This window comes from Pristiophorus japonicus, unplaced genomic scaffold (genome assembly GCF_044704955.1).
Source record: "Pristiophorus japonicus isolate sPriJap1 unplaced genomic scaffold, sPriJap1.hap1 HAP1_SCAFFOLD_592, whole genome shotgun sequence".
NCBI lineage: Eukaryota > Metazoa > Chordata > Chondrichthyes > Pristiophoridae > Pristiophorus > Pristiophorus japonicus.
Window position 1 is genome coordinate 209,594 of NW_027254501.1, and position 23,132 is coordinate 232,725.

Here is a 23,132-nt window from a genome sequence, read left to right on the forward strand (position 1 = left end):
GAGAGAAATGGGATTGAGTGAGAGACGGGGGAAGCGAGTCGCGATGGGGAAGGGAGAGAGAGAGTGCAAGAGAGAAGGGGAGCCTGTTGTTCCAGGATCAGTCTTGGAGCTGTTTAATATTTATAATTAAAGCCCTTGTTAATTAAAAGAGAATTGAAACACTCAGCTAATTCTGAGTAGTCCCCAGAGAGATTTAAACTCACAACCCTTGGTTGTCAAGACCAGTGTTCTAACCCCTGAGCTATGGAGTCATCTGTTGTGTGAAAAATCGGGGAAGGAGCAGGAAAGAGAGGGGAAGGGAAAAGAGAGAGTGGAAGGAGTGAGAGAGAGTGGAAAGGGAGACAGAGAGGGAAGGGGTGAGAGAGGGGAAGGAGTGAGAGAGGGGAAGGAGTGAGAGAGAGAGAAGGGGAGAATCTGAAAAGAAAATACAGAGAGGGGAAGGGGAAAGAGAGGGAGGGGAAGGAGTGAGAGAGTGAGGAAAGGGGAGAGACGGGAATGGGAGAAAGTTGGGAAAGAGAGAGGGAGGAGAGGAGAGAATCTGAAATGAAAAGGAAAAGTGAGGGGTGCGGAGAGGGAGGAGGGAGAAAGGGTGAGGCGAGGTTGAGGGAAGGGGGGAGAGGGGAATGAGTGAGAGACAGGGAAAAAGATGTGGAACATGGAAGTTTATTATTCCAGGGTTGGTTGCAGAGCTGTTTAATATTTATAATCTTTGTTAATTGACAGTGAATTTAAATACTGAGCTAATTTTGATTAAGCTCCAGTGAGATTTGAACTCCCGACCCCTGGTTTACTAGACCAGTGCTCTAACTCCTGAGCTATGGAGCCACCTGCTGTGGGAAAGACAGGAGAAAGAGCAGGAAAGAGAGGGGAAGGGAAAAGAGAGAGTGGAAGGAGTGAGAGAGAGTGGGGAAGGGGAGAGAGAGTGTGGAACGGAGGGAGAGAGGGAAGGGGAGAGAGAGGGAATGAGTGAGAGAGAGAGAGAGGGGAAGGGAAGAGAGATGTGAAGGCAAAAGAGCGAGGGAGGAGGCAGGGGCGAGAGAAAGGAAGGGGAGAGAGAGGGAGAAGGGGAGAATCTGAAAAGAAAGGGAAAAGAGAGCGAGAGAGGAGGGAGGGGTGGGAGGGGAGGAAAGAGAGAGTGAAAAGGCAGAGAGGGAAGGAGCGAGAGGAGAGAGAGTAGGTAGTGGAGAGAGGGGGAGGGGAGAGAGGGAGAAGATAGAGGAGGAAGGAGAGAGAGGGGAAGTCGAGAGAGAATGAAAGTAGAGAGAGAAGGGGAGAGAGAGGAAGGAGAGAGAGAGGAAGGAGTGAGAGAGAGGGGGGATGATTGGGGAAGGGGAGATTGAGGGGGAAGAGGAGAGAGCGGGGGAAGGGGAGGGAGTTGAAGAGAGGGGAATGAGTGAGAGATGGGGAAAGCGAGATCGCAGGAAAGGGAGAGAGAGGTAAAAAGATGTAGAACGGGTTGTGATGGGGAACAGAGAGCCTTTTGTATCACAGTCAGTTTCAGAGGTGTTCAATATTTATAATTAAAGCCCTTGTTAATTGACAGTGAACTTAAATACTGAGCTAACTTTGAGAAGGCCCCAGTGAGAGGCCAAGTCAATATATTTAAGAGGGAGACAGATAGATTTCTAGACACAAAAGGTATCAAGGGGTATGGGGAGAAAGTGGGAATATAGTGTTGAGATAGAGGATCAGCCATGATCATATTGAATGGTGGTGCAGGCTCGAAGGGCCAAATGTCCTACTCATGCTCCTATTTTCAATGTTTCGATGAATGAGGGAGAGACGGGTAAAGCAAGATAGCTAAAAAGATGTTCAACAGGTCGTGATGGGGAAGCTGGAATGATGCGCTCTTTGGTCCAGGAACTGTTTAATATTATAATACTTCCAAGCCCTTGTCAATGGACAATGAACTTAAATACTGAGTTAATTTTGAGAAACAAGAGGGAGTGAGTGAGTGAGTGAAGAGGCAGAGGGACAAGAGAGTGAGTGAGGGAGAGGATAATGAATGAGAGACGGGTGCTCTAACACCTGAGCTAGGGAGCCACCTGCTCTGGGAAAAACAGGGGAAGGAGCAGGAAAGAGAGGGGGAGGGAAACGAGAGAGTGGAAGGAGTGAGAGAGGGAGGGAAGGGGAGAGAGCGAGAGGGGAAGGGGAGAGAGTGGGGAAAGAGTGAGAGAAGGGGAGAGAGAGTGGAAGGAGTGAGAGAGAGGGGAAGGAGTGAGTGAGAGGGGAGGGGGAGAATGTGCGAGGGGAAGGGGAGAGATTGGGAGAGGAAGAGGAAAGAGAGAGAGGAGAAGGGGAGAGAGTGGAAGGGGAAAGAGTGGGAGGGGAAGGGAGAGAGAGTGTGGAAGGGAGGGAGAGAGGCAAAGGAGTGAGAGAGAGAGGGGAAGGGGAGAGAGGCGAAGGAGAGGATCTGAAAGAAAAGGGAAAAGAGAGAGAGAGAAAGGGGAATGAGTGAAGTGAGATTGTGGGAAAGGGAGAGAGGGGTAGAAAGATGAGGAAGGGGAAAGAGAGTGCAATACAGACAAGAAGAGGAGAGGGGAGCCTGTTGTTCCAGCGTCAGTTTCAGTGCTGTTTAATATTTATAATTAAAGCCCTTGTTAATTGATGGCAAATTTAAATACTGAGCTAATTTTGAGCAAATCCCAGTGAGATTTGAACTCACAACCACTGCTTTACTAAACCAGCGCTCTAACCCCTGAGCTATGGAGCCACCTGCTCTAAGAAATACAGGGGAAGGAGCAGGAAAGAGAGGGGAAGGGAAAAGAGAGAGTGGAAGGAGTGAGAGAGAGGGGAAGGGGAGAGAGAGAGAGAGGGGAAGGGGAGAGAGAGAGAGGGGGAAGGGGAGAGTGAGAGGGGAAGGGAAGAGAGAGAGAGAGGGGGGAAGAGTAGCGTGAGAGGGGAAGGGGAGAGAGAGAGAGGGGAAGGGGAGAGAGAGAGAGGGGGAAGGGGAGAGTGAGAGGGGAAGGGAAGAGAGAGAGAGGGGAAGGGGAGAGAGAGAGAGGGGGAAGGGGAGAGTGAGAGGGGAAGGGGAGAGAGGGAGAGGGGAAGGGGAGAGAGAGAGAGAGGGGGGAAGGGAAGAGTGAGAGGGGAAGGGGAGAGTGAGAGGGGAAGGGGAGAGAGAGAGAGGGGGAAGGGGAGAGTGAGAGGGGGGGAAGGGGAGAGTGAGAGGGGAAGGGAAGAGAGAGATAGAGGGGGGAAGGGGAGAGTGAGAGGGGAAGGGGAGAGAGAGAGAGGGGAAGGGGAGAGAGAGAGAGGGGGAAGGGGAGCAAGAGAGGGAAAGGGGAGAGAGGGAGGAGGCAGGGGCGAGAGAAAGGAAGGGGAGAGGGAGAAGGGGAGAATGTAAACAGAAAGGGAAAAGAGAGAGGGAGAGGAGGAAGAGAGGGGAGGAAAGGGTAGAGGGAGAGAGAAAGGGAGAGTGAAAAGGCAGAGGGGGAAGGGGAGAGAGGGTGCAGAGAGTGTGGGTAGTGGAGAGTGAGGCCAGGAGAGAGAGGGAAGATAGAGGAGGAAGGAGAGAGAGGGGAAGGAATGGGGAGAGAATGAAAGGAGAAAGGGAAGGTGAGAGAGAGGAGAATGAGTTAGAATGGGGAAGGAGTGAAAGAGAGGGGAGTGAAGTGGAGACAGGGAGGAAGAGTGAGGGGAAGGCGAGAGAGAGGGGGTGGGGAAATAGAGGGTGGGGAAGGGGAGAGAGAGTGTGAGGGGAGAGAGAGGGGGAAGGAGTGAGAGAGAGGGGGACAGGAGAGAGAGGGGGAAGAAACATAGAGACATAGAAAATAGGTGCAGGAGTAGGCCATTCGGCCCTTCGAGCCTGCACCTCCATTCAATAAGATCATGGCTGATCATTCCCTCAGTACCCCTTTCCTGCTTTCTCTCCATACCCCTTCATCCCTTTAGCCGTAAGGGCCATATCTAACTCCCTCTTGAATATATTCAATGAACTGGCCTCAACAACTCTCTGCGGCAGGTAATTCCACAGGTTAACAACTCTCTGGGTGAAGAAGTTTCTCCTCATCTCAGTCCTAAATGGCCTACCCCTTATCCTAAGACTGTGTCCCCTGGTTCTGGACTTCCCCAACATCAGAAACATTCTTCCCACATCTAACCTGTCCCGTCCCATCATAATCTTATGAGTTTCTATGAGATCCCCTCTCATCCTTCTAAACTCCAGTGAATAAAGGCCCAGTTGATCCAGTCTCTCCTCATATGTCAGTCCAGCCATCCCGGGAATCAGTCTGGTGAACCTTCGCTGCACTCCCTCAAAAGCAAGAATGTCCTTTCTCAGATAAGGAGACCAAAACTGAACACAATATTCCAGGTGAGGCCTCACCAAGGCCCTGTACAACTGCAGTAAGACCTCCCTGCTCCTATACTCAAGTTCCTTAGCTATGAAGGCCAACAATCCCCAGGGCCTGATGGACTGCATCCCAGAGTACTTAAGGAGGTGGCCTTGGAAATAGTGGATGCATTGACAGTCATTTTCCAACATTCCATTGACTCTGGATCAGTTCCTATGGAGTGGAGGGTAGCCAATGTAACCCCACTTTTTAAAAAAGGAGGGAGAGAGAAAACAGGGAATTTCGACCGGTCAGCCTGACATCGGTAGTGGGTAAAATGATTAAATCAATTATTAAGGATGTCATAGCAGCGCATTTGGAAAATGGTGACATGATAGGTCCAAGTCAGCATGGATTTGTGAAAGGGAAATCATGCTTGACAAATCTTCTGGAATTTTTTGAGGATGTTTCCAGTAGAGTGGACAATGGGGAACCAGTTGATGTGGTATATTTGGACTTTCAGAAGGCTTTCGACAAGGTCCCACACAAGAGATTAATGTGCAAAGTTAAAGCACATGGGATTGGGGGTTGTGTGCTGACGTGGATTGAGAACTGGTTGGCAGACAGGAAGCAAAGAGTAGGAGTAAATGGGTACTTTTCAGAATGGCAGGCAGTGACTAGTGGGGTACCACAAGGTTCTGTGCTGGGGCCCCAGCTGTTTACACTGTACATTAATGATTTTGACAAGGGGACTAAATGTAGTATCTCCAAATTTGCAGATGACACTAAGTTGGGTGGCAGTGTGAGCTGCGAGGAGGATGCTATGAGGCTGCAGAGTGACTTGGATAGGTTAGGTGAGTGGGCAAATGCATGGCAGATGAAGTATAATGTGAATAAATGTGAGGTTATCCACTTTGGTGATAAAAACAGAGAGACAGACTATTATTTGAATGGTGACAGATTAGGAAAAGGGAAGGTGCAACGAGACCTGGGTGTCATGGTACATCAGTCATTGAAGGTTGGCATGCAGGTACAGCAGGCGGTTAAGAAAGCAAATGGCATGTTGGCCTTCATAGCGAGGGGATTTGAGTACAGGGGCAGGGAGGTGTTACTACAGTTGTACAGGGCCTTGGTGAGGCCACACCTGGAGTATTGTGTACAGTTTTGGTCTCCTAACTTGAGGAAGGACATTCTTGCTATTGAGGGAGTGCAGCGAAAATTCACCAGACTGATTCCCGGGATGGTGGGACTGACCTATCAAGAAAGACTGGATCAACTGGGCTTGTATTCACTGGAGTTCAGAAGAATGAGAGGGGACCTCATAGAAGCGTTTAAAATTCTGACGGGTTTAGACAGGTTAGATGGAGGAAGAATGTTCCCAATGTTGGGGAAGTCCAGAACCAGGGGTCACAGTCTAAGGATAAGGGGTAAGCCATTTAGGACCGAGATGAGGAGAAACTTCTTCACCCAGAGGGTGGTGAACCTGTGGAATTCTCTACCACAGAAATTAGTTGAGGACAATTCACAAAATATATTCAAAAGAGAGTGAGATGAAGTCCTTACTAGTCGGGGGATCAAGTGGTATGGCGAGAAAGCAGGAATGGGGAACTGAAGTTTCATGTTCAGCCATTAACTCATTGAATGGCGGTGCAGGCTAGAAGGGCTGAATGGCCTACTCCTGCACCTATTTTCTATGTTTCTATGTAAAGAGAGATAGCGGGAAAGGGAGAGAGGGGTAAAAAGATGTAGAATGGGTGAGGGGAGAGAGACGGACGGGAAGGGAAGAGAGAGAGCTTGGAAGGGGTGGAGAGAGAGGGGAAGGAGTGGGAGAGAGGGGAGGGGAGAGAGGGAGGAAGAGAGAGGGGATAGGGAGAGAAAGTTGGGGTGGGGAGGGCAGGAAAGAGAGGGGACGGGAGAGGGAAAGGGCAGAGGGGTTCAGAGAGCGGGGGATTGGATAGAGAGAGGGAAGCTAGAGGAGGAAGGAGAGGGGAGAGAATGAAGTTAGCGAGGGAAGTGAGAGTGAGGGGGAAGGGGAGAGAGGGGGGATGGAGTGAGAGAGTGAGAAGCGGAGAATCTGAAAAGAAAGAGACAGCCAGGAGGGGGCGGGAGAGTGGAGAGGCAGAGGCTGAAGAGAGAACAATGAATTCGAGATGGGAAATTAAATACTAAATGAATTATGACAATACATCAGTGAGATTTGATCTCACGAGCCTTGGTTTACTAGATCAGTGCTCTAACCCCTGAGCTATGGAGCCAACTGTTCTTGGAAAGACAGGGGAAGGAGCAGGAAAGAGAGGAGAAGAAGAAAAGAGAGAGGGAGAGGGGGAAGGGGAAAGAGAGGGGAAACATAGAAAATAGGTGCAGCAGTAGGCCATTCGAGCCTGCACCATCATTCAATATGATTCATGGCTGATCATTCCCTCAGTACCCCTTTCCTGCTATTTCTCCATACTCCTTGATCCCTTTTACCATCAGGGCCATATCTAACTCCCTCTTGAATATATCCAATGAACTGGCCTCAACAACTCTCTGCAGTCAGGAATTCCACATGTTCACAACTCTCTGAATGAAGAAGTTTCTCCTCATCTCAGTCCTAAATGGCCTACCCCTTATCCTTAGATTGTGTCCCCTGGTTCTGGACTTCCCCAACATCGTGAACAATCTACCCGCATCTAACCTGTGCCGTCCCGTCAGAATCTTGTATGTTTCCATGAGATCCACTCTCATCCTTCTAAACTCAAATATATAAAGGCCCAGTCGATCCAGTCTCTCCTCATATGTCAGTGCAGTCATCCCGGGAATCAGTCTGGTGAACCTTTGCTGTACTCCCTCAATAGCAAGAATGTCCTTCCTCAGATTAGGAGACCAAAACTGAACACAATATTCCAGGTGAGGCCTCACCAAGGCCCTGTACAACTGCAGTAAGACCTCCCTGCTCCTATACTCAAAGCCCCTCGCTATGAAGGCCAACATACCATTTGCCTTCTTCACCACCTGCTGTACCTGTATGCCAACTTTCAATGACTGATGAACCATGACACCCAGGTCTCGTTGCACCTCCCCTTTTCCTAATCTGCCGCCATTCAGATAATATTCTGTCTTTGCGTTTTTGCCCCCAGTGTGGATAACCTCACATTTATCCACATCATACTGCATCTGCCATGCATTTACCCACTCACCTAACCTGTCCAATTCACCCTGCAGCCTCTTAGCATCCCCCTCACAGCTCACACCGCCACCCAGCTTAGTGTCATCTGCAAACGTGGAGATATTACACTCAATTCCTCATCTAAATCATTGATGTATATTGTAAATAGCTGGGGTCCCAGCACTGAGCCCTGCGGCACTCCTGCCATTCTGAAAAGGACCCGTTTATTCCCGACTCTGCTTCCTGTCTGCCAACCAGTTCTCTATCCACGTCAGTGGAAGGAGTGAGAGAGAGGAGGAAGGGAAGACAGGGAGGAAGAGAGAGGGAAAGGGGAGAGAGAGTGGGGGAGGGGAGGAATGAGAGGGGACGGGAGAGGGAAAGGGAGAGTGAAAAGACAGAGGGGGTGAGAGAGTGGATAGTGGAGAGGGGAGGAGGGGATAGAGAGAGGGAAGATAGAGGAGGAAGGAGAGAGAGGAGAAGGAATGGGGAGAGAATGAAATTACAGAGGGAAGGGGAGAGAGGGGAAGAGAGAGAGAGTGGAAGGGGAGACAGAGGGGGAAGGGGTGAGAGAGGGGAAGGAGTGAGAGAGGGGAAGGAGTGAGAGGGAGAGAAGGGGAGAATCTGAAAAGAAAATACAGAGAGGGGAAGGGGAAAGAGAGGGAGGGGAAGGAGTGAGAAAGTGAGGAAAGGGGAGAGACGGGAATGGGAGAAAGTTGGGAAAGAGAGAGGGAGGAGAGGAGAGAATCTGAAATGAAAAGGAAAAGTGAGGGGAGCGGAGAGAGAGGAGGGAGAGTCGAGGTTGGGGGAAGTGGGGAGAGGGGAATGAGTGAGAGACAGGGAAAAAGATGTGGAACAGGTCGTGATGGGGAAGCTTGTTGTTCCAGAGGGGTTTAATATTTATAACCTTTGTTAACTGACAGTGAATTTAAAAACTGAACTAATTATGAGTAGGCCCCAGTGAGATTTGAACTCATGACCCCTGGTTTACGAGACCAGTGCTCTAACCTCTGAGCTATGGAGCCACCTGCTCTGGGAAAAACAGGGGAAGGAGCAGGAAAGAGAGAGGAAGGGAAAAGAGAGACTGGAAGGAGTGAGAGAGAGTGGGAAGGAGTGTGAGAGAGTGGGGAAGGGGAGAGAAAGTGTGGAACGGAGGGAGAGAGGGAAGGGGAGCGAGAGGGAATGAGTGAGAGAGAGAGAGAGGGGAAGGGGAGATAGAGATGTGAAGGCAAAAGAGCGAGGGAGGAGGCAGGGGTGAGAGAAAGGAAGGGGAGAGAGAGGGAGAAGGGAAGAATCTGAAAAGAAAGGGAAAAGAGAGCGAGAGAGGAGGGTGGGGTGGGAGGGGAGGAAAGAGAGAGTGAAAAGGCAGAGAGGGAAGGAGCGAGAGGAGAGAGAGTAGGTAGTAGAGAGAGGGGGAGGGGAGAGTGAGAGAAGATAGAGGAGGAACGAGAGAGAGGGGAAGGAGAGAGAGAACGAAAGTAGAGAGGGAAGGGGAGAGAGGGGAAGGAGAGAGAGAGGAAGGAGTGAGAGAGAGGGGGGAAGATTGAGGGGGAAGAGGAGAGAGGTGAAGAGAGGGGAATGAGTGAGAGATGGGGAAAGCGAGATCGCAGGAAAGGGAGAGAGTGGTAAAAAGATGTAGAACGGGGAACAGAGAAACTTTTGTATCACAGTCAGTCTCAGAGGTGTTTAATATTTATAACGAAACCCTTTGTTAACTGATGGTGAATTTAAATACTGAACTAATTTTGAGTGGGCCCCAGTGAGATTTGAACCCACGACCCAGTGCTCTAACCCCTGAGCTATGGAACCACCGGCCCTGAACTATGGGTCATTCCCCAGTTAGTGCTGTGTGTTTGAAGAATGAGGAGGGGTCAGTGAAACGATCATATTGAATGGTGGTGCAAGCTCGAAGGGCCGAATGGCCGACTCCTGCTCCTCGTTTTGATGTTTCTATGAATGAGTGAGAGACGGGTAAAGTGAGATATCTAAAAAGATGTACAACAGGACATGATGGGGAAGCTTGAAAGAAAAGAAGGGAGCTTTTTGGTCCAGGGATGGTCTTGGAACTGTTATAATATTCTAACACTCCACACACTTGTCAATTGACAGTGAATTTAAATGCTAAGTTAATTTTGATTGGCCCCAGTAAGATTTGAACTCACGACCCCTGGTTTACAAGACCAGTGCTTTAACCCCTGAACTATGGAGCCACCTGCGCAGCAAAAGACAGTGGAAGGAGCAGGAAAGAGAGGGGAAGGGAAAAGAGAGAGTGGAAGGAGTGAGAGAGAGGGGGAAGGGGAGAGAGAGGGGAAGGGGAGAGAGTGGGGAAGGAGTGAGAGTGGGGGAAAGGGAGAGAGAATGGAAGGAGTGAGAGAGAGGGGAAGGAGTGAGTGAGTGAGAGGGGAGGGGGAGAGTGTGGGAGAGGAAGAGGAGAGATTGGGAGAGGAAGGGGAGAGAGAGAGGAGAAGGGGAGAGAGGGGAAGGGGAAAGAGTGGGAGGGGAAGGGGAGAGAGAATGTGGAAGGGAGGGAGAGAGGCGAAGGAGTGAGGGAGGTGGGGAAGATGATAGAGAGGTTAAGAGGAGTGATGGTGACGGAGTGAGAGAGAGAGGAGAAGGGGAGAGATGGGAAGGGGAGAGAGGCGAAGGAGAGGATCTGAAAGAAAAGGGAAAAGAGAGAGAGAGAGGAGGGAGAGAGGGTGTCGCGAGGGAGGGGGGAATGAGTGAGAGACGGGGAAAGCGAGATCGTGGGAAAGGGAGAGAGGGGTAAAAAAATGTAGAACGCGTCCTGATGGGGAAGAGAGAGAGAGATTTGGAAGGAGAGAGAGAGTGTAAGAGAAGAGGGGAGCCTGTTGTTCGAGGGTTGATCTCAGAGCTGTTTAATATTTATAATTGAAGCACTTGTTCATTGACAGTAAATTTAAATACTGATCTAATTTTGAGTAGGCCCCAGTGAGATTTGAACCCACGACCCCTGGTTTACAAGACCAATGCTCCAACCCCTGAGCTATGGAGCCACCTGCTCTGAAAAAGACAGGAGAAGGAGCATGAAAGAGTGGGGAAGGAAAAAGAGAGAGTGGAAGCAGTGAGAGAGGGGGGGAATGGGAGAGAGTGGTGAAGGGGAGAGAGAGAGAGACGGGGAGGGGAAAGAGGGATAAGGAACCGGTAGACAGAGAGTGGATGGGGAGAGAGAGGCGGAAGGGGAGAGAGTGGGGAATGAGCAAAAGAGAGGGGGAAGGGGAGACTGGGATGAAGTAAGTGGGGCAAGGGAGAGAGAGCGGGGGAAGGGGAAAGAGAGCTTAAGGGGAGAGAGAGGGAATGTGAGAAAGGGGAGAGCGCGGAAGGGACTGAGAGAGAGGGGGAAGGGGAGACAGGGAGGGAGAGAGAGGGGAAGGGGAGAGAGAAAGGGGGTGGGGAAAGAGAGGGAGGTGACGGAGAGCAAGTGTGTGGAATGGGGGAGAGAGAGGAAGAGGAGAAATGGGAAGGAGCGAGAGGGAGAAGGGGAAAAGAGAGAGAGAGAGGAGATAAAGTGGGCGAGTGATGCGGCAGAAAGAGGGAAGATAGTGGGTCGGGGAGAGGATAATGAATGACAGTCAGATATTTAAATATTTAATTTTGAGTAGGCCCAATGAGATTTGAACCACATGCTCTGGGAAAGATCAGGGAAGGAGCAGGAAAGGGAAAAGAGAGAGGGGAAGGAATGGGGAGAGAGTGAAAGGAGAAAGGGAAGGGGAGAGAGGGGAAAGAGGTGAGAGAGAGAGAGGGGAAGGAGTTAGAGAGAGGGGAGGGAAGTGGAGACTGGGAGGAAGAGAGAGGGGAAGGGGAGAGAGGTGGGAGGGAGGGGAAAGAGAGGGAGGGGAAGGGGAGAGAGAGTATGGAAGGGGAGAGAGAGGGTGAGGGGAGAGAGAGGGGGAGGGGAGAGAGAGGGAGGGGGAGGGGAGAGAGAGGGAGAAGAAACATAGAAACATAGAAACAAAGACAATAGGTGCAGGAGTAGGCCATTCGGCCCTTCGAGCCTGCACCACCATTCAAAAAGATCATGGCTAATTATTCCCTCAGTATCCCTTTCCTGCTTTCTCTCCATACCCCTTCATCCCTTTAGCAGTAAGGGCCATATCTAACTCCTTCTTAAATATATCCAATGAACTGGCCTCAACAACTCTCTGTGGCAGGGAATTCCACAGGTTAACAACTCTCTGAGTGAAGAAGTTTCTCCTCATCTCAGTCCTAAATGGCTTACCCCTTATCCTTAGACTGTGTCCCCTGGTTCTGGACTTCCCCAACATCGGGAACGTTCTAATCGCATCTAACCTGTCTCGTCCCGTCAGAATCTCATACGTTTCTATGAGATCCCCTCTCATCCTTCTAAACTCCAGTGAATAAAGGCCCAGTTGCTCCAGTCTCTCCTCATATATCAGTCCAGCCATCCCGGGAATCAGTCTGGTGAACCTTCGCTGCACTCCCTCAATAGCAAGAATGTCCTTCCTCAGATTAGGAGACCAAAACTGAACACAATATTCCAAGTGTGGCCTCACCAAGGCCCTGTACAACTGCAGTAAGACCTCCCTGCTCCTATACTCAAATCACCGAGCCATGAAGGCCAACATACCATTTGCCTTCTTCACCGCCTGCTGTACCTGCATGCCAACTTTCAATGACTGATGTACCATGACACCCAGGTCTCGTTGCACCTCCCCCTTTTCTTAGCCTGCCGCCATTCAGATAATATTCTGTCTTTGTGTTTTTTCCCCCAAACTGGATAACCTCACATTTATCCACATTATACTGCATCTGCCATGCATTTGCCCACTCACCTAACCTGTCCAAGTCACCCTGCAGCCTCATAGTGTCCTCCTCACAGCTCACACATCCACCCAGCTTAGTGTCATCTGCAAACTTGGAGATATTACACTCAATTCTTTCATCTCAATCGTTAATGTATATTGTAAATAGCTGGGGTCCCAGCACTGAGCCCTGCGGCACTCCACTAGTCACTGCCTGCCATTCTGAAAAGGACCTGTTTATCCCGACTCTCTGCTTCCTGTCTGCCAAGCAGTTCTCTATCCACGTCAGTACATTACCCCCAATACCATGTACTTTGATTTTGCACACCAATCTCTTCTGTGGGACATTGTCAAAAGCCTTTTGAAAGTCCAAATACACCACATGCACTGGTTCTCCCTTGTCCACTCTGCTAGTTACATCCTCAAAAAATTCCAGAAGATTTGTCAAGCATGATTTCCCTTTCATAAATCCATGCTGACTTGGACCGATCCTGTCACTGCTTTCCAAATGTGCTGTTATTTCATCCTTAATAATTGATTCCAACATTTTCCCCACTACTGATGAAGGAGTGAGAGAGAGGGGAAGGGGAGAGAGAGGGGGAAGGAGCGAGGCTGTGACAAGGGAAGGGGGAAGGAGGGAGAGTGGAATGAGTGAGAGATGGGGAAAGTGAGATAGCAGGAAAGGGAGGGAGGGGTAAAAAGATGTAGAATGGGTTGTGAGGGGGAAGGGTGACAGAGATTTGGAAGGGGAGAGAGTGTGTGAGATAGACAAGAAGAGGAGAGAGGGGAACCAGTTTTTCCAGGGTCAGTCTCGGAGATGATTAATATTTATAATTAAAGCTGCTTTTAATTGACGGTGAATTTAACAACTGAGCTTATTTGCGTAGGCCCCAGTGAGATTTAAACCCACGACCCCAGGTTTACTAGACCAGTACTCTAACCCCTGAGCTATGGAGCAACCTACCCTGGGAAAGACAGGGGAAGGAGCAGGAAAGAGAGGGGAAGGGAAAAGAGAGAGTGGCAGGAGTGAGAGAGAGGGGGAAGGGAAGAGAGAGAGAGGGGAAGGGGAGAGAGAGTGGAAGGAGTGAGAGAGAGAGAGGTGAAAGGGAGAGAAGGAGAGGAAGGGGAGAGAGGGAGGGCAAGGAGTGAGAGAGGGGGGGAAGTTGAAAGAGAGGTTAAGAGGAGGATGGGGAAGGAGCGAGAGAGAGAGGGGAAGGGGAGAAAGTAGGGAAAGAGAGAGAGGGAGGAGGCAGGGGAAGGGAACAGAGAGGAAGAAGGGGAAAATCTGAAAGGAAAGGGAAAAGAGAGAGGAGAAAGGGGAGGGGAATGAGTGAGAGACATGGAAAGGAAAGGGAGAGAGAGATTTGGAAGGGGAGAGAGAGTGCAAGAGAGACGAGAACAGGAGAGGGGGTCCTGTTGTTCCAGGGTCAGTCTCGTAGTTGTTTATTATTTAGAAATAATACCCTTGTTATTTAAATACTAAATTAATTATGCAAAGGCCCCATTGAGATTTGAACCCACGACCCCTGATTTACAAAACAAGTACTCTAACCCCTGAGCTATGGAGCCACCTATTCGGTGAAAGAACGGGGAAGGAGCAGGAAAGGGAGGGAAAGGGAAAAGAGAGAGTGGAAGGAGTGAGAGAGGGGGAAGGGGAGAGAGGAATGGGAGAGAGAGGGGGGAGGGCAGAGAGAGGGAGGAGAAGGGGAGAGAGAGGTGAAGGAGAGGGGGGGAGAGAGGGGGAATGAGTGAGACAGGGGAGAGAGCGGAAGGGACTGAGAGAGAGGGGGAAGTGGGTGACAGGCAGGAAGAGAGAGTAGAAGGGGAGAGAGAAAGTTGGTGGGGCAATATAGAAACATAGAAACATAGAAAATAGGTGCAGGAGTAGGCCATTCGGCCCTTCGAGCCTGCACCGCCATTCAATGTGATCATGGCTGATCATTCACCTCAGTACCCCTTTCCTGCTTTCTCTCCATACCCCTTGATCCCTTTAGCCGTAAGGGCCATATCTAACTCCCTCTTGAATATATCCAATGAACTGGCATCAACAACTCTCTGCGGTAGAGAATTCCACAGGTTAACAACTCTCTGAGTGAAGAAGATTCTCCTCATCTCAGTCCTAAATGGCCTACCCCTTATCCTAAGATTGTGTCCCCTGGTTCTGGACTTCCCCAACATCGGGAACATTCTTCCCGCATCTAACCTGTCCAGTCCCGTCAGAAACTTATATGTTTCTCTGAGATCCCCTCTCATCCTTCGAAACTCCAGTGAATAAAGGCCCAGTTGATCCAGTCTGTCCTCATATGACAGTCCAGCCATCCCGGGAATCAGTCTGGTGAACCTTCGCTGCACTCCCTCAATAGCAAGAACGTCCTTCCTCAGATTAGGAGACCAAAACTGTACACAATACTCCAGGTGTGGTCTCACCAGGGCCCTGTATAACTGGAGTAAGACATCCTTGCTCCTGTTCTCAAACCCTCTTGCAATGAAGGCCAACGTACCATTTGCCGTCCGAACTGCTTGCTGCACCTGCATGTCTGCTTTCAATGACTCTCCCCTCCAACTCTCTCCCCTTCCCCCTCTCTCCTTCCCCCTCTCTCCCCTTCCCCCCTCTCTCTCACATCTTCCCCTCTCTCCATCTCCTTCCCCTCTATTTCCAACTCCTTACCCTCTCTCTCTCCTCTTCCCCCTCTCTTGCTTCCCTTCTCCCTCTCTCTCTCCCCTCCCCCCTCTCCTTCCCCTCTCACTCACTCCTTCCCCTCTCCCTTTTCATTTTATCCCCTCCTCTCTCTCTCCTCCCTCTCCTTCTCCCTCACCTCCCCAGTCTCCACTCCCCTCCCTTTCCCTCCTTCCCTCGCTCTCACTCTCCCCTTTCCCATCAGACTCGCACCCTCCCCACATTTCCCATTCCCCTGCCTCTCTCCCCTTCTCCCTCTCTCCCCTTCCCCCGCTCTATCTTCCCCCCTCGAGAGACAGAGTTAGACGGTGAGAGACAGAAAGAAAGAGAGTGAGATTGAGAGAGAGAGAGAGAGACAGAGAGACAGAGAGATTGAGGCAGAGTGTGACTGAGTTGCCTTGAGATGTTTTACTACGTGAAAGACCCGATATATCGATGTTGAGAGGTGAATATTGAAGAGACGGAGGCAGGAGTCTGGGGGATGAGACACAATCTGAGTGTTTCACTGACCCCTCCTCATTCTTCAAACACACAGCACTAACTGGGGAATGACCCACAGCCCAGGGCAGGTGGCTCCATAGCTCAGGGGTTAGAGCACTGGTCTTGTAAACCAGGGATCGTAGGTTCAAATTTTGCTGGGGCCTACTCAAAATTAGCTCAGTATTTAAATTTGCTATCAATTAACAAGGGCTTTAATTCTAAATATTAAACACCTCTGAGACTGACTGTGATACAAAAGGCTTCTTTCTCTGTTCCCCATCATGACCCTTTTTACCTCTCTCTCCCCTTCCTGCGATCTCGCTTTCCCCGTCTCTCACTCATTCCCCTCTCTTCACCTCTCTCCTCTTCCCCCTTTCTCTCCTCTTCCCCCTCAATCTCCCCTTCCCCAATCTCCCCCCCCTCTCTCATTCCTTCCTCTCTCTCTCCTTCCCCTCTCTCCCCTTCCCTCTCTACTTTCATTCTCTCTCCCCTTCCCCTCTCTCTCTCTCTCACTCCTTCCCTCTCTCCCCTTCGCTCTCTCCCTCCGTTCCACACTCTCTCTCCCCTTCCCCACTCTCTCACACTCCTTCCCACTCTCTCTCACTCATTCCCTCTCTCTCCACTTCCCCTCTCTCTCTCTCTCACTCATTCCCTCTCTCTCCCCTTCCCTCTCTCACTCCTTCCTCCAACTCTCTCTCCCCTTCCCCACTCTCTCTCCCCTTCCCCCTCTCTCTCACTCATTCCACTCTCTCTTTTCCCTTCCTCTCTCTTTCCTGCTCCTTCCGCTGTCTTGCCCAAAGCAGGTGGCTCCATAGCTCAGGGGTTAGAGCACTGATCTAGTAAACTAGGGGTTGTGAGTTCAAATCTCACTGGGGCCTATTCAAAATTAGCTTAGTCTTTAAATTCACCATCAATTAACAACAGTTATAAATATTAAACAGCTCTGCAACCAACCCTGGAATAACAAGCTTTCTTCCCCATCACAACATGTTCCACATCTTCTTCCCGCTATCTCACTTTCCCTGTCTCTCACTCATTCCCCCTCTCCGCTCCCCTCACTTTTCCTTTTCATTTCAGATTCTCTCCTCTCCTCCCTCTCTCTTTCCCAACTTTCTCCCATTCCCGTCTCTCCCCTTTCCTCACTCTCTTACTCCTTCCCCTTCCCCTCTCTTTCCCCTTCCCCTCTCTCTGTAAAGTCCTGTCCCCTCAGTACAGATTCACACGAGGCGTGTAGTGAAGTTAAGATCACTCTGGACCTGCACCTTTCTATCACAGCTCTGGAATGCTGCACTTGCCTGAGACCTGTCCTTATATACCTGTCCCTTGCAAGTGCACCCCTGGTGGTAAGGTATGCTGGTGGTTACAGGTCATATCTTATTACAGTCATGTGTAGCATGTTAGGATACAGTTATATATAATAATGTAAGATACATGACAATGGGGAAGGGAGTTGAGCAAGGTGAAAGAGAGGTGAAGATGAGTGATGGGGAAGTAGTGAGAGAGAGGGGTGGGGGGAAGGGGAGAGATGGGAATGGGAGAAAGTTGGGAAAGAGAGTGAGGGAGGAGGCAGGGGAGAGAGAAAGGGGAAGGGTAGAGAGAGGGAGAAGGGGAGAATCTGAAATGAAAGGGAAAAGAGAGAGGAGGGAGGGGAGCAGAGAGGGAGGAGGGAGGGAGGGTGAGGCGAGGGAGGGGGAAGTGGGGAGAGGGGAATGAGTGAGAGACGTGGAAAGAGAGATCGCGGGAAAGGGAGAGAGGGGTAAAAAGATGCAGAACTGGGGAAGAAAGAGAGAGATTTGGAAATGGAGAGAGAGTGTAGCCTGTTGTTCCAGGGTCAGTCTCGGAGCTGTTTAATACTTATAATTAAATCCCTTGTTAATTGACGGTCAATTTAAATACTGAGCTAATTTTGAGTCATCCTGCAGCCTCTTAGCATCCTCCTCACAGCTCACACTGCCAGCCAGTTTAGTGTCATCTGCAAACTTGGAGATATTACACTCAATCCCTTCATCTAAATCGTAATGTATATTGTAAAGAGCTGGGGTCCCAGCACTGAGCCCTGCGGCACTCCACTAGTCACTGCCTGCCATTCTGAAAAGGACCCGTTTATCCCGACTCTCTGCTTCCTGTCTGCCAACCAGTTCTCTATCCACGTCAGTACATTACCCCCAATACCATGCGCTTTGATTTTGCACACCAATCTCTTGTGTGGGACCTTGTCAAAAGCCTTTTGAAAGTCCAAATACACCACATCCACTGGTTCTCCCTTGTCCACTCTACTAGTTACATCCTCAAAAAATTCCAGAAGATTCATCAAGCATGATTTCCCTTTCATAAATCCATGCTGACTTGGACCGATCCTGTCACTGCTTTCCGAATGCACTGCTATTTCAATCTTAATGGTTCATTCCAACATATTCCCCACTACTGATGTCAGTCTAACCAGTCAAAGCTGAAGAGAGGGATTGTGGAATGGGCGGAGGAATGAGGGGTGACAGCAAGAGAGTCAGGAAATGGAGCATGAGATTAATTTCGCACAGAGTGGTGTAGTGAGAGGATAGTGAATGAGAGACAGATATTTAAATAATTTTGAGTAGGCCCCAGTGAGATTTGAACCCACAACCCCTGCTTTACTAAACCAGTGCTCCAACCCCTGAGCAATGGAGCCATCTGCTCTAAGAAAGACAGGGGAAGGAGCAGGAAAGAGAGGGGAATGGAAAAGAGAGAGTGGAATGAGTGAGAGCGAGGGGGAAGGGGAGAGAGAGAGATGGGAAGGGGAGAGAGAGAGAGGTGGGAAGGGAAATAGGCGAATGAGTGAGAGAGAAAGGTGATGGGGAGAGAGAGGGGAAGGGGAGAGAAAGAGTGGGGAAGGGGAGAGACAGTCAGGAGAGAGAGGGAGGGGCAGGGGAGAGAGAAAGGAAGGGGAGAGAGAGGGAGAAGGGGAGAATCCGAAAAGAAAGGGTAAAGAGAGAGAGGAGGAAGAGGGGGGCGGGGAGGTAAGAGGGAGAGGGAAAGGGAGAGGGAGAAGGCAGAGTGGGAAGGGAAGAGAGGGGGTGAGAGTGGGTAGTGGCAAGAGGGGGAGGGGAGACAGAGAGAGGGGGGAGGGGATGGAGTGACAGAGAGGGGACTGAGTTTATTGTGTTCCTAACACAGATGAGACTGCACACAGGGAGGTTACAGTAACAGTGACCTCAGTCTTTATTAAGACTCTCCAGAGTGAGGAACAGGCCTTAGGGGCGGCTTATACACAGTGCTCCCAATGGTATCGCTTGGGACTTCAGGGGATGAGCTCCCTGGTGGTGGAACATGGGAGTACATGCTTTACAGATACACAACAGAGTGAGAGATGAGGAAAGTGAGATAGTGGGAAAGGGATAGAGGAGTAAAAAGATGCAGAACGGGTCACGATGTGGAAAGGATCGAGAGATGAGAAGATGAGAGTGGAGCCTGTTGTTCCAGGGTTGGTCTCGGAGCTGTTTAATATTTATAATTAAAGCCCTTGTTAATTGACGGTGAATTTAAATACTAAACTAATTTTCAGTAGGCCCCAGTGAGATTTGAACTCATGACCCCAGGTTTACTGGACCAGTGCTCTAACCCCTGAGCTATGGAGCCACCTGCTCAAGGAAACACAGGGGAAGGAACAGGAAAGAGAGGGGAAGGGAAAAGTGAGAGTGGAAGGAGGGAGAGAGAGGGGAAGGGGAGAGAGAGGGAGGGGAGAGAGAGAAGGGGAGAATGTAAACAGAAAGGGAAAAGAGAGCGGGAGAGGGGAGGGGAGGGAAGAGGGAGAGGGAAAGGGAGAGTGAAAAGGCAGAAGGGGAAGGGAAGAGAGGGTGGAGAGAGTGGGGAGTGGAGAGTGGGGACAGGAGAGAGAGGGAAGATAGAGGAGGAAGGAGAGAGAGGGGAAGGAATGGGGAGAGAGTGAAGGTAGAAAGGGAAGGGGAGCGAGGGGAAAGAGGTGAGAGAGAGAGGGGAAGGAGTTAGAGAGAGAGGAAGGGGAGAGAGGGGAGGGAAGTGGAGACAGGGAGAAAGAGAGAGTGTGAGGGGAGAGAGAGGGTGAGGGGAGAGAGAGGGGGAAGGAGTGAGAGAGAGGGGGAGGGGAGAGAGAGGGGGAAGAAACATTGAAACATAGAAATATAGAAAATAGGTGCAGGAGTAGGCCATTCGGCCCTTCGAGCCTGCACCACCATTCAATAAGATCATGGCTGATCATTCACCTCAGTACCCCTTTCCTGCTTTCTCTCCATACCCCTTGATTCCCTTAGCATATCTAACTCCCTCTTGAATATATCCAATGAACTGGCATCAACAACTCTCTGCGGCAGTGAATTCCACAGGTTAACAACTCTCTGAGTGAAGAAGTTTCTCCTCATTTCAGTCCTAAATGGCCTACCCCTTATCCTTAGACTGTGTCCCCTGGTTCTGGACTTCCCCAACATCGGGAACATTCTTCCCACATCTAACCTGTCCCGTCCCGTCAGTATTGCAGTGGTGTTACATGGAGGTTACATATATGACAGAGAGACAGGGAAAAAGAGAGAGGGGAACTGGAGAGAGAGAAGGGGGAGGGGAAAGAGATCAAGGATAAGGGGAATGAGATAGTGGAAGTGAGGGAGAGAGAGGGGAAAGAGTCGGAAAGAGAGGGGGAGGGGAGAGAGAGAGGGGAAAGGGGAGACAGGGAGGGAGAAAGACGGGCAGGGGAGAGAGAGAGAGGGAAAGGGGAAAGAGAGGTTAAGGGGAGAGAGAGGGAAGGAGTGAGAGAGCGAGGGGGAGAATGGAAGGGGAGATAGAGATAGGGGAAGGGGAGAGAGAGGGAGAAGGGGAAAATCTGAAAGGAAAAGGAAAAGAGAGAGATAGAGGAGGGAAGGGAGAGTCGGGAGGAAAGAGAGGGGAGCGGAGAGGGAATGGGAGAGGGAGAGTGGGAAGGGGAGAGAGGGGGAAGGAAGTGGTTCGGGGAGAGATTGAGGGGAGAGGGTGCGAGAGGGGAAGGGGAGAGAGGGTGAAGGAGGTGGTTAGGGGAGAGGCTGAGGGGAGAGGGTGAGAGAGAGGAAGGAGAGAGAGGGGGAAGGAGTGAGGGTGAGGCGAGGGAGGGGCAAGGGGGGAGAGGTGAATAACTGAGAGACAGGGATAGCGGGAAAGTGAGAGAGGGCTAAAAAGATGTAGAACGGGTCGTGATGGGGAAGGGAAAGAGAGATTTGGAAGGGGAGAGAGAGTGTAAGAGAGACGAGAAGAGGAGAGGGGGAAGGGTGTGAGGGGAGCCTGTTGTTCCAGGGTCGGTCTCGGAGCTGTTTAATATTTATAATTAAAACCCTTGTTAATTAAAAAGTAACCGATATTTGGAATAGACTCTAATGAGATTTGAACTCACGACCCCTGGTTTACTAGACCAGTGCTCTAACCCCTGAGCTATGGAGCCACCTTCTCTGGGAAAGACTGGAAAAGGGGCAGGAAAGAGAGGGGAAGGGAAAAGAGCGAGTGTGAGGAGTGAGAGAGAGGGGGAAGGGGAGAGAGAGAAGAAATGTGAGAGAGAGAGGGAAGGGAAGACAGGGAGGAAGAGAGAGGGGAAGAGGAGAGAGAGAGTTGGGAAGAGAAAGAGAGGGAGGGGAAAGGGAGAGAGAGAGAGGGGGAAGGGGAGAGAGGGAGAAAGAGAGGGAGGGAAAGGGAGAGAGAGAGAGGGGGTGAAGGGGAGAGAGGGAGAAAGAGAAAGGGGAAGGGGAGAGAGAGGGAGGTGGGAGGGGAAATAGGCGATTGAGTGAGAGAAAGGTGATGGGGCGAGAGAGGAAGGTGAGGGAGAGGGCGAAGGAGTGAGACAGAGAGGAAGGGGAGACAGCGGAAGGGTAGAGAAAGAGTGGGGAAGGGGAGAGACAGTCAGGAGAGAGAGGGAGGGGCAGGGGAGAGAGAAAGGAAGGGGAGAGTGAGAGAAGAGGGGAGAATCTGAAAAGAAAGGGTAAAGAGAGAGAGGAGGAAGAGAGGGGCGGGGAGGGAAGAGGGAGAGGGAGAGGGAGAGGGAAAACGCAGAGGAGGAAGGGAAGAGAGGGGGGTGAGAGTGGGTAGTGGAAAGAGAGGGAGGGGAGACAGAGAGAGGGGGGAGGGGATGGAGTGACAGAGTGGGGAATGAGTGTATTGTGTTCCGAACACAGATGAGACTGCACACAGGGAGGTTACAGTAACAGTGACCTCAGTCTTTATTAAGACACTCCAGAGTGAGCAACAGGCCTTAGGGGCCGGCTGAAACACAGTGCTCCCAAGGGATGGGGATCCCTTGGGACTTCAGGGGATGAGCTCCCTGGTGGCGGAACATGGGAGTGCATGCTTTACAGATACACAACAGAGTGAGAGATGAGGAAAGCGAGATTGTGGGAAAGGGAGAGAGGGGTAAAAAGATGTAGAACAGGCCATGATGGGGAAGGGAGAGAGAGATTTCCAAGTGGAGAGAAAATGCAAGAGACACAGGGGGGGTGGGGGTGCAGTGTGTGAGAGGAACCTGTTATTCCAGGGTTGATCTCGGAGCTGTTTAATATTTATAATTAAAGCCCTGGTCAATTTAAATACTGAGCTAATTTTGAGTTGGCCCCAGTGAGATTTGAACCCACGACCCCTGGTTTACTAGACCAGTGCTCTAACCCCTGAGCTATGGAGCCACCTGTTTTGGGAAAGACTAGAAAAGGGGCAGGAATGAGAGGGGAAGGGAAAAGAGTGAGTGGAAGGAGTGAGAGAGAGGGGGAAGGGCGGACGGGGGGAAGAGAGAGGGGATAAGGAGAGAGAGTGGGGGAGGGGAGGGAGGGGAGGATAGAGAGGGGACGGGAGAGTGAAAAGGCAGAGGGGGTGAGAGAGTGGGTAGCGGTGAGAGGGGGGAGGGGATCGAGAGAGAGAAGGAAAACAGAAACGGAATGAGAAGTGAAGAGACTGGGGATCGAGAGAGAGAGGTCTGCAGCAGAAAGGGAGAAGATAGTGGGTAGGTGTAAGGATAATGAATGAGAGACATGTATTAGAATACTGATCTAATTTTGAGTAGGCCCCAGTGAGATTTAAACCCACAACCCGTGGTTTCTAAGACCAGTGCTCTAACCCCTGAGCTATGGAGTCACCTGCTCTGAGAAAGACAGGGGAAGGAGCAGGAAAGAGAGGGGAAGGGAAAAGAGATCGCGGAAGGAGTGTGCGAGAGGGGCAGGAGAGCATGGAGGGGGCAGGGGAGAGAGAAAGGGAGGAGAGAGAGAGGGAGAGGGGGAAAGAGAGGTAGGGGAAGGCGAGAGAGTGGGGAAGGGAGTTGGGGAAGGTGAAAGAGAGATTAAGAGGAGTGATGTAGAAGGAGTGAGAGAGAGTGGGGGAAGGGGAGAGACGGGAATGGGAAAAAGTTGGGAAAGAGAGTGAGGGAGGAGGCAGGGGAGAGAGAAAGGGGAAGGATAGAGAGAGGGAGAAGGGGAGAATCTGAAATGAAAGGGAAAAGAGAGAGGAGGGAGGGGAGCAGAGAGGGAGTGAGTGAGTGAATGAAGAGGCAGAGGCAGAAGAGAGTGAGTGAGGGAGAGAATAATGAATGAGAGACGGGTGCTCTAACCCCTGAGCTATGGAGCCACCTGCTCTGGGAAAAACAGGGGAAGGAGCAGGAAAGAGAGGGGAAGGGAAAAGAGAGAGTGGAAGGAGTGAGAGAGAGGGGAAGGGGAGAGGGGACGGAAGAGGAAAGAGGGGAAGATGAACGGGAGAGAGAGGGTGGAATGGAGGGAGAGAGAGGGGAAGGGGAGAATCTAAAAAGAAAGGGAAAAGAGAGAGAGAGAGGAGGA

General features: G+C 50.8%; 9 non-coding genes across 9 annotated transcripts; 2 read left to right on the forward strand and 7 right to left on the reverse strand.

Moving 5' to 3' along the window:
• Positions 1 to 752: 752 nt before the first annotated feature.
• trnat-agu (transfer RNA threonine (anticodon AGU)) lies at positions 753 to 825 on the reverse strand. The gene has a single exon. It is a non-coding gene; the product is annotated as a tRNA-Thr (tRNA).
• Positions 826 to 8,371: 7,546 nt separating this feature from the next.
• On the reverse strand, positions 8,372 to 8,444 carry trnat-cgu (transfer RNA threonine (anticodon CGU)). Its single transcript has one exon. It is a non-coding gene; the product is annotated as a tRNA-Thr (tRNA).
• A 1,112-nt stretch (positions 8,445 to 9,556) lies between these two features.
• trnat-ugu (transfer RNA threonine (anticodon UGU)) lies at positions 9,557 to 9,629 on the reverse strand. The gene has a single exon. It is a non-coding gene; the product is annotated as a tRNA-Thr (tRNA).
• Positions 9,630 to 10,360: 731 nt separating this feature from the next.
• trnat-ugu (transfer RNA threonine (anticodon UGU)) lies at positions 10,361 to 10,433 on the reverse strand. The gene has a single exon. It is a non-coding gene; the product is annotated as a tRNA-Thr (tRNA).
• A 5,015-nt stretch (positions 10,434 to 15,448) lies between these two features.
• Positions 15,449 to 15,521, forward strand: trnat-ugu (transfer RNA threonine (anticodon UGU)). The gene has a single exon. It is a non-coding gene; the product is annotated as a tRNA-Thr (tRNA).
• Positions 15,522 to 16,162: 641 nt separating this feature from the next.
• trnat-agu (transfer RNA threonine (anticodon AGU)) lies at positions 16,163 to 16,235 on the forward strand. The gene has a single exon. It is a non-coding gene; the product is annotated as a tRNA-Thr (tRNA).
• Positions 16,236 to 18,896: 2,661 nt separating this feature from the next.
• On the reverse strand, positions 18,897 to 18,969 carry trnat-agu (transfer RNA threonine (anticodon AGU)). Its single transcript has one exon. It is a non-coding gene; the product is annotated as a tRNA-Thr (tRNA).
• A 1,728-nt stretch (positions 18,970 to 20,697) lies between these two features.
• trnat-agu (transfer RNA threonine (anticodon AGU)) lies at positions 20,698 to 20,770 on the reverse strand. The gene has a single exon. It is a non-coding gene; the product is annotated as a tRNA-Thr (tRNA).
• A 1,152-nt stretch (positions 20,771 to 21,922) lies between these two features.
• Positions 21,923 to 21,995, reverse strand: trnat-agu (transfer RNA threonine (anticodon AGU)). The gene has a single exon. It is a non-coding gene; the product is annotated as a tRNA-Thr (tRNA).
• Between the last annotated feature and the right edge of the window lie 1,137 nt (positions 21,996 to 23,132).